At 37.6% G+C, this 15,099-nt stretch overlaps 1 protein-coding gene across 3 annotated transcripts in view; it reads right to left on the bottom strand.

The window, feature by feature from the left end:
• The window catches only part of LOC127452606 (nectin-2-like), a 114,178-nt gene that overhangs the window by 70,457 nt on the left and 28,622 nt on the right, over positions 1–15,099 (bottom strand). The window lies entirely within an intron of this gene.

The following is a 15,099-nucleotide window of genomic DNA, read 5'->3' as shown; positions in this document are numbered from 1 at the left end:
AAAGCTAAATTCAGGTGACCCGGGCCCACCTTACACGTGAGAAAAAGAGCAAGGAATTCAGCAAGGAATTCTGGAGCAGTCGAAGAGTTCAGGGATGTTGAAATGACAAATGGTAAATGAGGTTACAACAAAACAGCAAGTAGGCCAATGCTTCTGATTTCAGCCAGGGTGTGTGAGAGAGCGAGAGTCTAAATGTGAATGTATGTGTGCAAGCATGTGTGAAAGTATCTATGAAAAAAATCTCCAGCCTCCTCTCGGCCCGAAGCATTCATCATCCAACACAACCCTGACAGAATGCATTCAGAGTGCATGAGCGTGTGTACGCACACATCAGTGGGGTTGTTACGTGGTAAAGAAGTGACAATTACATACAAAGCATGGTAAAGTGGCATGCGAGTATTGTAAATGTTAGAGCCGTAGCATAGTGGTTGGAGCACTGAGCCATGATGGCAGGGGCAGAGCTTTCCTTTTCAGAAAGTGGGTGGCAAGTAAAAAAGCCTGGGTTAAGCTGCAAGCTTGAGAAATTGGATAAAGCCTGTATCAAAATGGAAATGGCCTGAAATAGTTCATGACATATTTATTTAGCTAAAGCTCTTTTTTCCAAATAATATGACTATACATTCCAAAGTCTTGTCTGCTTAGTTGGCTGTAGTGTGCAGCACTCATGTCACCCATTGAAGCTACGGTAAACATGATGGTCATATGGTGAAGCAAGTTTGAATCTGACTTGCGACCATTCCTGGTTCACCTCCATCTTCGATACTTTTCCTTATAATTTCCTGTCTTTACCCACTTTATATGCAAGGTTCCCACACTTTTTGCCTAAAGATTTTCGATGAACTTTCCGTTTATTTTTGAACTCTGGATAAGGATTTTAGGAATCAGTTTAAAGAGAGTATGGGACAGATTTCTGTTTACATGTCAAGTACCAATCTTTTGGAATTAATGTCCATGCCTTGTAAATCACATTTTATTTTTGAACTCCCTGATATTCCCTGGTTTCCCATGTGTATCAATAAAAGTGACTAAAATGCTAAAAAATAAAAACTACAAGTACTTTGTTGGGAGAAAGTATTATGCACACTTATTGTCGAACAGAAAAAGTGGAAGACAGAAAAAAAGAGAAACGGAAAGAGAAATAGAAAATCCCTGTGTGGACATAAAAACTTGTCAGACAAATTAGTCTGCTGAACACCTGAAAAGGCTGTAACTCTTAAATCCCTCTCGATCGAGAAAACCCATCCTTATCAAAACTCTGAGGGTGTAAAAGAGTGAAAGAAAAAGCAAGCAAAAGAGGGAGGTTGAAAAAGTAAACTTTTTTTCCAGCAACTCTTAATCCCAACTCAATCCCACACACACGCATGTCTTTTTGACTTTTGCAGGAGCTCAGACAGAGAGACGAGGTTGTGCGTGCTCGAGTCCACCGGGGCAAATATTTCTGAGCCTTTAGCACAGCTGAGCCCTGTTATTGAACATCTCCCTCTCTGCTTTTCTCTGTGTATAGAGTGTATGGATAGGTCATTACTCTGATGTGTAGGAGTCAGCAGTCCATCACAACACTAAACACATACACACACTTCTCACCTCAATGTACATGGTGTGCAAACTGCAAACGGAAAGAAGGGCGGTAGTGTAGGGGGAAGAAACAGATTTCCAATAATAACCTGAAAGTACAGAAGAGATGGAGACCGCATTCTGCCTAGCAGCCAGGTAAAGCAATAGATTACCTCTAAATTCAAATTCTCATTATTTACTCACATGATTTTAAGAATTATTACTCAGCACTTGCTATACAATGACATGCAGTTCATAGTGACAGTTCATAGTGGCTGAAAAGCTTCAAAAGAGAAAAAAGCACCATAAAAAAGGACTATAAAAGTAGTCCATCTGTCTTGTGCACTATATTCCAAACCTGCTGAACCCATATGATAGCTTTATGCAAGAAACAGACCAATTTTAAGTCATTATTCACTGATAATCTTCATCTTGCTAAACGCTTCAATGGCACATATTTTTTTATTTCTAGCGCAAATGCAGACTAGATGCAATCTTTGAGGGAGGGCAAGGTTATGACATAAATTTAATAATGACTTAAATTTGGTCTGTTCTTCACACAAAGGCTTGGAATATAATGGGCACATTGTATAGACTACTTAAATGACACTTTTACAGTGCTTTTTGTCCTTTTTTGTAGCTCCACAGCCATGATCAGTAAGAATGTTGTATGGCAAGCAGGGTCTGAAATTAAACTTTGATTAAGGTGCAACATTTGCTCCCTGGATTTAATTTTCAAGGGCATTTTATACCTTTTATAGGGCTTTTTTTTTCTAACCAAATAAAAAATATAAGGTGTCATCCTTTTAATGTCAAATACTTACATTTATTGAATCGATTTAACTAAATTCTCTATATCTCGACTGAGAATGTATTACATTTTACCTATAAAACACAATCAACATCAACATATACTTACAATAATATGTACTGGGCCTAAATAGAGGAAATCATTATGAGGGCATGTTTTTGCCCCTATATTTTGAATTTCAGGGGCATTTTTGTTACTTAATTTCCCCCTTAATTTCTGAACTAGATGGCAAAAGCAGTGAAAAGATTTTCCCTTGTGTTCAATGGAAAAATACCAGCATGCAGGTATTGAACAACCTGAGGGTGATTAAATTATGACATCATTTTAATTTCTTGGTGAACTATTCCTTCAAAAAAAGAGTGAAAAAGAAACAGAGGCAATGTGTCAGTTAGGGTCAGCGTGGTATACCAGTACTAAACAAAAACATAGCGCAATACCAAAAAATGTAATACGGTACGATATCATCTTATTAATTTCGGTACCATATTAAAGTATGCTGCCATTAGCAAAATGTAATGTAATGTGAGAGTTGAGATGAAATCAAAGACCATTTGAAAATAATAATTAATAAAAAGTCTCGATATGACCAAGTGTGATCATTTAACAGCAGAAGGTTATCATTTAATGAAATATACAGTCACATGTGTGCCACAGAACAAATTAGGCTTTTTTTTTTATTTTTTTTTTTAACCAGAAATAATAGATATTGAAATATTATTATTGGCTCTATATTGTTGAATATTATATTTTCATTTGATTAAAGATGTACAGTATGTATTTGATTAAACAATTTGATCATAGCATTTAATTTAAAACATTTAACATGGAATCCAGAAAAATTTAAAAAAGGCATTACTTGTATTATCATGCAGATCTTTTACTCAAGTAATTTTCTGTGTAATTTCATCAAAAATCAGATTTTTTTTTCTTTTCTTTTACACACACAGGGAACACCTCTGCCTTGTGAATGCATTAGACTCACTCTTCTCATTCCTCCATCCTAGGAGAAAAAAGCTTTGTCCAGTGAAGGGGGTGATAGACGAGCTCTCAGAATGAGAGTTTAGATGGCGACAACACCTTCTGACTAGCAATTTGCTTCTGTGTGTGTGTGTGTGTGTGTAGACCTTCATTTTAGCACAAGGACAGATGACGGTGCATACAGGTTCCACACACACACACACACACACCCGCAGCGCTCATTACCAGACACTCACCGAGAGAGAATCTGAGCATATGCATGGTAAGCAGGAAAATGGAGATGTCCAGTGGGTGAATGAGAATCATTCATGACACAGCTGATGTGAGCAGAGAGAAGAATAGAGAGAGAGAGGGGGGACAGACAGACTCAGAAATGAACAGCTGGAGGGGGTCTATGGGGAGTGCGTGTGTGCGTGTTTGTGTGTACAGTAAACATGTTTATGTGTGTATACGCAGATGTCTGGAGGTGTGAAGCTACATTCTGTTTTTGGGGCCTTTACGTCACTTTATTGACAGAAAAGGGTAAAGGGGGACTAGAAAATGGTAAGAGAGAGAGAATGGGATCTTGACATGATGCAGGCCAAACTTGAACCTTGATCTCCCACTTGAGAACTAAGGCTCAATGTGTTTAGAGCACATGATCTAATCACAAGGCCACAGTTCTGATGCAAAAGCACTGTTTCTAAAGGGGTGGTTCACCCAAAATTTTAAATTATTTTGTTGCTTACTCAACCTCATTTCGTTCCAAACCCATACGATTTACTTTCTTCTGTGAAAAACAAGATAAATTTGACCCATCAATGACAGGCCGTCTATCCACAATGAAAGTAAATGGTGACTGAGACTGTCATTCTACCTAACATCTCCTTTTGTGTTTCATGGAAGAAAGTCATATGGGTTTGAAACAATATGAGGGTGAATAAATGATGACAGAACTTTCGTTTTTGTGTAAGCTATCCCTTTAACTGTGCTTCAAATACACCATGAGCAAGTATGTGTGCAGTCATTTTCATCAGATATTTCTGTACCGAGCGTGTGGTCTTTAGAAAAGCTCAAATGAGTCTAAATTACACATTACACATACACTGTGAGGACAGAGTTTCACGCAGTCGTCACGTAACCCTGTTCCCTTTTACCGTGCATGCACACAATTAGAAGCTAATGAAGCCAGAGAGAGAAAATGAGGGTTATGTGCAGTTTGTAATGAAGCACAAATCATCAACTATAGACAAACACGTGCAGTCACACACACACACACACACAGACTCAGAGGAGTGACACATGACCAGGACGACTAAGAGTTCTATCCTACAGGCTAAATTAATCATCTTACACTTATGACAGAGAGAACAAGCGAGAGAGAGCGAGAGAGTGAGAGAGACAGTGAGAGAGAGTTTGTATTTAAATAACCTTAAAATGCTTTGGCAATACTACACTCCAACTGTCATGCAAATAAAGCTGAATTAAATTGAAATTGAATTGAACAGACAGACAGACAGAGAGAGAGAGAGAGAAAGAGAGATTCATTTTTTAAATGCACACCATCAGAAACCAATCACTGCCTTAATGTACTTCAGTCAGAGTATTTTTTTGTTTTGTTTTTTTGTTCATAATGTCTTATTAAATCATGCTTATTTTATATTGTATAGTGTATATTGTTATTATAGTTTTTATTTTATTTTATTCATTACCTGGCACCTTACTTTAATTCGATTGTTATTGTTATTTGTTACTGTTTTATTATAATTATTTGTCTTGCCATTATCTGTTTTGTGTATTAATGCTTTGGCAATATTGTATGTAAACACAATCATGCTAATAAAGTACTTTAAATTGAAATTGAATTGAGAGAGAGGGGGGGGGGGGGGGGGGTATTCAACTCCATTTGGCATGAAGGACTCTTCCTAAAACTACTAGAAAGTGGAATTGTTGGGAAAACATTTGACATGTATGGAAACAACAAATTTGCTGTAAAAATAGGAAATAGACGAACATATTTTTTCCCCCAGAAACAAAGCATTAGACAAGGTTGCCCATTGAGTCCCACCTTACTTTTAAATTAGAAATCAATGTTCTCTAATACATGCACACATACACTTACCTGGGATTACAAATCAGTTCAACTGGTAATTTTAATCTGGCTGTGAATGAACTGAAAGATAAAGCAATGAGAGTCTTCTACATGACTAAACAAACAATCCAATATGGATTCCAATTCAAATCTGGCTAAAAAACCTAAAAGCAATAATTGAGCCAATTTTATTGTATGACAGTGAGGTATGGGGACCACTGAAATCACAAGAATTTTCAAGTTGGGAAAAAGAGTCAGTAGAAACGCTGCGTACCCAAATCTGTAAAAGCATTTGCTGTCCTTTTCTGTATATCGCTGCCTCCTTCGGCGGGCCAGCCCACCGGGAAAAGGTCTCGGTTCTCCCTATGGCCAGTCCACCCCTGCTACACTGTGACCACTATTAAAACATTAAATCTATCTTCTTCCCAAAATTTGAGAAAATAATACCAAACTTTATGGCTCAACCAAATCAAACAAAATTGAGTCACATATTAGAACACTCAAGCCTTTTATTAACAGCAGCTACATATGTAGCAGCCTGCCACAGGCTCAGAGAAACCACAACCACTGGACAAAACTAAGCAATCAATAACACAGTTACATTATCAAATGTGCATGTGTATGTGTATGCTCTAAATTGTTTAATTGTTTTTATTCATTTTTCTTTTCCTTGCATCCTTCTTTACATTTCTTTTTCTCCACATATTTAGTTTATACTTTATTTTCTTTTAATGGTCATTGCTTTGGCAATACTGTACAACAGTCATGCTAATAAAAGCTTGTTTGAATTGAATTGAGAGAGAGAGAGAAAGAAAAGAACAAAAATATGTTTTTTGCAAGGACTAAAAGATAACATGTAAACAATGTTGGTTTTTTTTGGGGGGGGCAATGCTGCCTTCGCTTGCTTGCACTTATTCTGGGCTGCAACTGCAGCTGTTTGTAACAGCTGTAAATCATAGGCACATCGTAAATGTCGTTGGCCAGCAACAAGAATGTCCTTCCAACAGGGTGACCAATCAGATGATCCAAGATAAGAGAAGAATGATTGCTGTTTGTGTGCTCATATCCTTAAGATTAGAGATGATGAAAACCATACACGCTTCACACACAGACCCTAAACCTTTCAACACACACAGAGCTCTGAGGTAATCTCAAAACTAATCTGAGAGCACTCTCAGATCTGTGTGTTTGTTGACAGACAGGCTTTGCTTTCCTTGTCAGGATGAAATTTCTGAAAATGTCAAAGGAACAGCAAAATATTTTAATAAGCTTAGAAATATTTAAAGGGACTATTCACCCAAAAAATTTAAATTCTGACATCACTTGTTCACCCTCATGTTGTTCCAAACCTGAATTACTTACTTCTGTGGAACACAAAAGGCAGAATATTAGAGCCTCATAGTCTCAGTCCCCATTTACTTTCACTGCAAGAAAAAAACAATATGCAATGAAAGTAAATGGTGACTGAGACTATGAGGCTCTAATATTCTGCCTTTTGTGTTCCACGGAAACAGTCATACAGGTTTGGAACAACATGAGTGTGAGTAAATGACAGAATTTTCATTTTTGGGTGAACTAATATTTTAAAGTCTACATAATTGCATTACAATGACGTTACAATATTAACCATATTAAGTGGCATCACAAAATGCATTACGTCAATGTAAAAATACATCAAACAGTGTTGCATTGAATGGACCAGAGAAAAAAAGCCACCAAATTTCCGCTTTGCATCAGTCATAAATAACTTTGATGCAAACAACTTCCTGATGCAAAGAACTTCCTTTATTCTGAGCTCATAATTTCAAAACATACTATATATATATATATATATAATGCAAATGTAGCCACATTTAAAGGATCATGTGACTACCCGTTGAACAATACCAGACAATTCCGATAATTAAACACTTCTGGTTTCTTTTTACTTCTCTTCCCCAGCACACATTCAAACACGCCTCCATCTGTGTGTGGTGTGTAATTGGATTCCTGAATTTTCCAGGAGCAGCAAACAGGTTCTGGTAGTTGCTTCTGGGTAAAGTAAAGAGATAACAGAATCTTCAGCCATAGCTAAGAGACTGCAGCCAATCACATTATACAAGGTTTGAATCGGGTGCAATACAACCTCACAGCAAGCTCGCATTTACCTAAATAACCCTGTGAAGAGCTGATATGGGGTGAAGAATGACTTTTTTTTTGGTCTTCCTTTCTTGTGCTTTGTTGTTTAGTTAGATTATTGAATGTAATATGAGTAAATCACATGAATTGCTAACCCTTCGTAGGGCTGGGTATTGATACAGATTTCCCGATCCGAATTTGACCATTATTCCTAACAGTTTGATTAAACTTTGCAAGAGGTCTCACTGGTGCGACTACAAAGTTGGCCAACTCTCTTGATTACCTGCTGTCGTTTTTTGTTGCGTATGAGAAATATCAAACTGCAAACATTCTAAAAGCAAAATGAAACAGCTCTATCAAGATCAGTCACTCAGCCGAGCAAATTATCATAAACAGCGCTGCGAGAAGCGCGGGCTGGGCCGTGTATTCGGCATTGATTATTTGTTTAAAACCTCTATGGAAACCCATGTGTCGATGATATAATTAGTTTAAAAAAGGCTTTGTTTGTCTTCAAATAACTGTATTTTAGGCAGTAAAATCTTGATGAAAGGAAATAGAGAAAGAATTTCTAACTCATTTCCGTTGTCAATGAATTTTAATTTAGCCCAACATAAAAAAGGTGTTAAGGTTTTACAGATTTGTAATTTTTGTTACATGCTTATTGTTTACCTGCATAATTTGTACTATTTAAAAGTATTTACACTGATATGTAGAACATGTGCTAAATCAGTACTGTCTCTTTAAGACTACCGCCATCAGCCAGTGTGCGCATATAACGTTTCTTTAGCGTATCCGTGTCTAATTGAATAAAATATTTCTATTTTTTGTTGGTTTTAATCAACAACTGACTGTAAAGAACAGAAAGAGTATTAAAAGAGACACTGGTCAATGACATGGATTGTGTGGATCTCGCCTTTGGACACACAAAACGAGTCAAACCAAACTTTTAATCTCAACACACAGTGAAAGGATCTCTGTGTTAATAACTTCTTCGTCGCTATACTATTCAATCACTACTAGTGAAATCTGAGCATTTACCAGCCAGTGGCTAATCACAGACATTGCAAGTCACATAGCGTGAAATTTGGTCGCATATGCAATTGATTTACTTGCATTGTAAAGGGCTGCCACATAAGAGTAAAAGATCGATCTTGGGATGTAAGAATCGATATCGCGATCATTCAAATAAACATTTCGATGCATCGTAAAATCAATATTTTACCCAATCCTAACCCTTCATAATAATAACCTTTGTAAATATGTTTTTAACAAACATTTTACACTGCTTGACAAAGATCAGTAGTTCATGTACATTCATATTTGAATATATAGAGTGGCCTCAAATATATTTGGACACTTACGGCACAATTAGAAATGCGTGCATTGGGGGCCTGGGTAGCTCAGTGGTAACATACACTAGCTACCACCCCTGGAGTTCGATAGCTCGCTAGTTCGAATCCCAGGGTGTGCTGAGTGACTCCAGCCAGGTCTCCTAAGCAACCAAATTGGCCCGGTTGCTAGGGAGGGTAGAGTCACATGGGGTAAACTCCTCGTGGTCGCTATAATGTGGTTCGCTCTCGGTGGGGCGCGTGGTGAGTTGAGCGTGGTTGCCGCGGTGGATGGCGTGAAGCCTCCACACGCGCCATGTCTCCGTGGCAATGCACTCAACAAGCCACATGATAAGATGCGTGGGTTGATGGTCTCAGACACGGAGGCAACTGAGATTCGTCCTCTGCCACCTGGACTGAGGCGAATCACTATGCAACCACAAGGACTTAAAAGCACATTGGGAATTGGGCATTCCAAATTGGGAGAAAAAGGGGAAAAATCCAAAAAAAAGAAAAAGAAAAAAAGAGCGTGCATTTCATTGCATTAGATAACAAAATTTCAAACCAAGTGGATTTTTGTAAACAAATGGCTGTCTCAAGGTGATTTTTAGTGGAGTAACCACAGGTGAAGTTCATCAATTTGGGCATGTTCCCCTAACATTTGATAACCAGAAAATGTCCAAACACTGTCATGGGGCCACTGAATTTGAAAATACATGGGTTCTGAGCACTGATCAAAGTCCACACATCCTGTCAGATGCATTCACAGCACGCTTTCTTAATGTTCATTCATTACAGCGTCTGTAAACACACTGAGAGTCAGTAAACACTCAGATCTAAAGAGCTAAATGGCCACTGTTAGCACAGCGCACAGACAATAAACAGCCTGTCTGGTGAGAATGAGGAGGCAGGTAGGGTCAGCGGTGTGCACTGATTTGCTAGGCTACCTCACATCAAGCCACATTCCACTGCAAGACTTGACAATAAAGATGACCCGATGGCCTGATTCGTTGATCATAAATGTGTTTTTGTGCCTTCTGCCAAGCAAACTTAAATACTTGGTTTTCTGTGAAGCACTGAACATTGTTTTTCCAATAAAATTGAATAGATTTATAGTTATCATTATTGCTGTGTAATTTGCAGCAATTATTTCAAATAAAAAAATTAATAAACTATCTGTTGTAACTTTTTGTCAAGAAAACAATGTTTAATTTAGTGGTCGACCGATATATCGCATCGGCCAATATTCTGACTTTAATGCATTGGCTGATACATTTTCCAGTTTGGCCGATTTTTCTTGAGGGCGCAGAAAATCGCCTGCTTGCATGTGAAGCGAGTGAGACATGTAAACAACCAGTCACGGATCGTTTTGTTGTTGCGTGCTATCGTGTTACTACAATAATAGACTGGTGTGCAACACAGTGTCGTGGCAGATGCGTTTGAGCTCATAATGTTAAAGTGTTTGCCTGTTTCATTCTCCCTCTATCTCCTCAACAGAAACTAATATCATATACCGTCTGCAAATATGTGCATATCTCGTTTAAACAAATGTAATAAACCAACCTCACAAAACTTCAGCAGGTCCAGCATCCTGTGGAGCACTCATTTATTTACCTCTAAAGCATGTATTCTATCAGCCTTTCCTCAACAGTTCCCTGTAACTTTTCTTATGATAAAAGACAAATATCAATAAAACTTGTATTATATACCATTTGCAAATATGCAGATATCTCGTTTAAACAGATGTCATTTTACAAATCTCACGAAAATCCAGCATTTTCTTCGAGTCGAGCGCTCATCTAATATCTTCCTCTGAAGCACGTATTCTATCAGCCAGAATCAAAAACTTCAGGATCAGGAACAAAAGTTCCTCTCATTCACAAATCATGACAGTCACTCCGTAACAATCCAAGTAGGCGATCCAGGCCATTTAAACTGTCAGGAGATTGAGGCTCGTGCTCGATCCACACAAGCGTGTGAGTGCAACTTCAAGGCTGTCCTCAAAACCAGGAAAATGCTGCCTTCGGAGCCTGTATATGGAGGTACGATGAAAATAAGTTGCTTTTCAAGCTGTTTGGAGATTAGCTTCCTTAAGAGTTCCATTCATTCAAAACAGCTGTCAGTTAAGCCATTAACTGATTAGGCAGCAAGGTAGCAAGTCAGCTGCCTACATTTTCAGATGCAGCCCAAGGTAAAAGTGCTTCACGTGTGCTATAATTAAATGTCATATTCACTATGCACTGTATGTACAATTGGTTAAATAAAGTAGTTTTTTGAGAAAATGGGATTGCTAACGTGGACATGCCATCCATGGTTGCTGGACTACTGTGTATACTGTTATTTCCTCCTTCCTAATATATTAACTAATTCTTAATGTGCAAATAAATTACTACAATTTGATGACTAAACAGGAATCTGAAGAAACTGCTATCTACCATTTAAAATAAAATATTATTTTTTAGTTTTGTGTGAAATTGAGTAAATATAGTGCTAAATGAGAGTTTATTAATATTATTTTGAGCAATTTTATGTTTGTTATTTACTATATTAAATTGTGTGATATATAAGCATTGTATCGGCCTCTCAGCGACCCTGCCCTCTGGATATCTGCATCGGACATTAAAAAACCCATATTGGTCGATCACTAGTTTAATTACAATTTAAATATTTGACACATAAAAATCTGTTAAAAAAAAAAAAAAAAAAAAAAAAGAAATATATATACATATAGTTGAAGTCAGAAGTTTACATACACTTAGGTTGAAGTTATTAAAATTGGAGTCAATTGGAGGTGTACCTGTGGATGTATTTTAAGGCCTACCTTCAAACTCAGTGCCTCTTTGCTTGACATCATGGGAAAATCAAAAGAAATCAGCCAAGACCTCAGAAAAAAAAAAATTGTGGACCTCCACAAGTTTGGTTCATCCTTGGGAGCAATTTCCAAACGCCTGAAGGTACCACGTTGTGGAGTGGTTAAAAAAAGTGTTTTAATGACTTTAACCTAAGTGTATGTAAACTTCTGACTTCAACTGTATATATATTATATATACAGGGTTGGGAAGTTATGGAATACAAGTAACAGGATTACGTATTTAAACTACAAAATATAAGTCACTGTATTCCACTACAGTTACAATTTAAATAATTGGTAATTAGAATACAGTTACATTCAAAAAGTATTTTGATTACTGAAGAGATTACTTTGCATTTTATTGTCATTTGTTTCATTTAATATTTAGTCCTTTCAGATGGAAAACATTTATACATATAAATGATGCGATCCAAAGTGCATTTGAACAGCGGTGAAACATTTTCTTATGATGTGTTACATTCATACGAGCAGACAGAGAAGTAAGTTTGGAGCAGAAGAAATAGAGATAAACCTTGTGTAAATTGTCAGCTTTACGTTAAGCTAAAATGCTATTTCTAGCCATTTTACATGCATGTTACCAGGCACGATCATATTTTTTATCAAGAAAATTCAAGCTGGATCATAATTTCTTTTTTTTCTAGTAAGACCTTTGATATTAAGGCAAAAATCGTATTCTTGATGATCATTTTTGTATTGTTTTCCTGTAAAAATATCTAAAATTCAATTTGATTGATCTTGTTTTAGAAACAACACTGCATAAGATATTTAGGTTTTTCAGAGAATGTATTTTTAACATGTGTATTTTGTCTTACTGTACTGGCAGAGTTTTTATAGTCAAAACAAGTGAAAAAATCTACCAGTGCTGAAGAAGTAATCCAAATATTTAGAATATGTTACTTACCTTGAGTAACCTAACGGAATATGTTATAAATTACATTTTACAGCATCAATTCTGTAATCTGTAGTGGAAAACATTTCAAAATAACCTTCCCAACCCTGTGTGTGTGTATATGTGTGTATATATATGTGTGTGTGTGTATGTATATATATATATATATATATATATATATATATATATATATATATATATATATATATATATATATATATACATACACTGTATACACACACACAAACTACCTGCCTAATATTGTGTAGGTCCCTCTCATGCCGCCAAAACAGTGCCAAACCGCATCTCAGAATAGCATTCTGAGATGCTATTCTTCTCACCACAATTGTTCATACATATATATATATATATATATATATATATATATATATATATATATATATATAATAATTAATAATTTTTTTGTGATGGGGCCAGCAAAATGTTGGCAGAGCAAGTAAAAATCTGAACCACTGGTCTAACTGGGCCAGCAGAAAAACATCCTTACTGTTGAACCCTGGTCTGAACCATTATCCAATAATTTCACTAAACCTACTTGAGTGTAAGCGCGCGTGTGGGTGGTACAATATAAAGCTAATTTTGTCATAAATCATCATCATTTTATAGAGATAAGGCCTGCTAATTCACAGCAGAAGAATGCATAAGTAAATATCACAAATCAGGGCTCCTCTCCTGTGAACCTTAGTAAACATACATGCACACTTAGCATGGTGTAGACAGAACAAATGAGGTTAGGTCTACCATATGTGATGATAACAAACAGAAATGATTTCATGTTTTAAAAATGTCAATATTGTTTCTCTTGATAATACTGCAACAGAGCAGCTTGTTTTGTGAGAAATTAAATCAGAATCATCTGCCTTGAGCAGCATGTGTCATTTTATGAACAATAACAGAGGAAATCAATCAGGAGATCAGTCACTACCTGCATCTGCTGATAACACGCGCACACACATAGGATCGAACACTCCTCATTAATTAAACTAGCTCCCTATAATTACTCTGATCTTCAAAGAGAGTGACAGAGATAGAAAGAGAGAGAGGGAGAGAGAGAAAGCAAGAGAGAAAACATGAGGAGGGGGTTGATTAAATGAATAGACACATCGGTGTTGTTGACTTCTGGGAAAATCTAACAGAAAGGTACAATATATATTAAGAAGATCAACAAACAGCTAAATACAAAAAGGCGTAAAGTGAACACACATCCATGCACGCATGCATGCACGCGCACGACATTAAGCTCATTTAACAGCCGTCTTGCAGCGTCTCCTTTTAAAGGATGTGAGCGAGATTAAGCTGAGGCTGCGGAGAGTTGCCACCTCCTTTGATTAGGAATGGATCATCCTGGATTTTCTTCCTATCACACTTTCACAAAAAAAAAAAAAACGGCTAATTACAAACACATGACCGCTCTTGCACACTCCAGCAGCAGTGTCTTAGTAATTACCTGCTGGAAATTTCAGGATCTCCAGGTGAGAGGAGAAAATATGAGAAAAAATGAGAGGAGAGGAGACGAAAAGAGAACAAAGAAGAAGAAAGGAAATTAAACAAGGAGATGAAAGAAGAAAGGAGAAGAGAGAGGAAAAAAGGGAGACGAAGGAAAAAGTCGAGGAGAAAATAACGGAGATGAAAGGACATGAGACTAGATGAGAGGAGAATGAAGAGACGATAGGAGGTGATAGGAGAATGGAGGCAAAAGGAGAGAAGAGGAGAGGTTCATCACTTCAACATCTGCTTCTCCTCAAAAACACCAGCTGACACATTCCAGAGCAGATCTGAAGAGATCCTCTCATTATCTATGAATGATCATCAGCCATAGCACCCAAGAATTCCTGAAAGATGGTCATAAAACCCATCACCCTCTAATTTCCAGGAATACGGAAGGGAGGAGCAGGAGGATGGAGAGAGGGGGGAGCAGTGTGAGCAGAGAAATGCAACAGCTGTTTCCCATCACATATGCACAGAGACACGGCCATCAGCTCACAGATGCTGCCCTGCGGAGGAGAGAGACAGACACAGGGTGGTGTGTGTGTGTGGATGGATGGTCATGATGGGGGTTAGCGGCAGATGAAATATGGAGGGGGGGGGGGGGGGGTGGTAAAGGAGAGAGTTTTAGTTGAGCTCAGTCACTGGAGTAACCTGCTCTGCATTCCCCTTGTGTGAGTCTTTCACTCCCTCAGACAGCTGAAGTTCCTCTCTTCTCTCTGTCGCTCCCCTTTTCTGACATTCAGAACAAAAAGGGCCTGTGTGAGTTCTAAGATGAAGGAACCCAAAGGAAAGTGTGTGTGTGTGTGTGTGTGTGTGTGTGTGTGTGTGTGTGCGCGCGCGCAAATGTCCTTGTCAACCCCAGCAACACCGTCAAGGCATGGCAGCAGTAGCAAGAAGTAGGACACATCAGTCTGAGACTAAATGTGAAGGAACAGCACCTCACATGAGCAAAGGGCCTGGCTGTGCTTT

The sequence above is a fragment of the Myxocyprinus asiaticus genome, chromosome 15 (genome assembly GCF_019703515.2).
Source record: "Myxocyprinus asiaticus isolate MX2 ecotype Aquarium Trade chromosome 15, UBuf_Myxa_2, whole genome shotgun sequence".
In the NCBI taxonomy this organism is placed as follows: domain Eukaryota; kingdom Metazoa; phylum Chordata; class Actinopteri; order Cypriniformes; family Catostomidae; genus Myxocyprinus; species Myxocyprinus asiaticus.
Note: the sequence above shows the minus strand (reverse complement) of the source record. Positions and strands in the feature narration are given on the sequence as shown.